We start from the raw sequence: 563 nt of genomic DNA, 5'->3' as shown, positions 1-563 counted from the left end.
AATATAAAGATTAATGGAGTGGGAAACTTAATTTATCACAACTTCATATTCAGTTTTGAGAGGAAAGATTTTTTCATACCTGAGAGCGGGGTATGGTTGGCGGAAGAAAGTTGTCGGACAGACACAGAGATATACCCCCTTCTCGTTACCTTTCTTCCGGTATCGAAAACCTTTATTTTCCAGGGAAATTAACAACGTTTGGGCAGTGGGTCTTGCCGGAAATTGTAAAAATAAAATACATGCATAAAAACAAGAATAAACTCATTAAATATTTAATTAGAATTTCGTCACTATCTCACCACCTGCTGTGACACAACGTGTTGGTCTATTTTAACTTAATATGTACAATCATCAATGTGCGGATTGTTAATGTATACCTTGTTGTTGCTTATTTGTTTTTATTGTGTTTATATATTGTGTTTATATAAAAATAAACAACGTGTCTAGACACACTAGGAATAGTCTGTTATGTATATTGTCTGTGAAAAGAAACACATAGGCAAGCGATGTACTTCCTGTGACTCAAACCCTTGCTTTTATGAATGAAATGTAAAAAAAAAAAA

The sequence above is a fragment of the Seriola lalandi genome, unplaced genomic scaffold (assembly GCF_002814215.2).
Source record: "Seriola lalandi dorsalis isolate HSWRI2012SDOR001 ecotype SW California unplaced genomic scaffold, Sedor1 jcf7180002054693, whole genome shotgun sequence".
Classification (NCBI taxonomy): Eukaryota; Metazoa; Chordata; class Actinopteri; order Carangiformes; family Carangidae; genus Seriola; species Seriola lalandi.
This window is presented reverse-complemented; position numbering follows the sequence as displayed.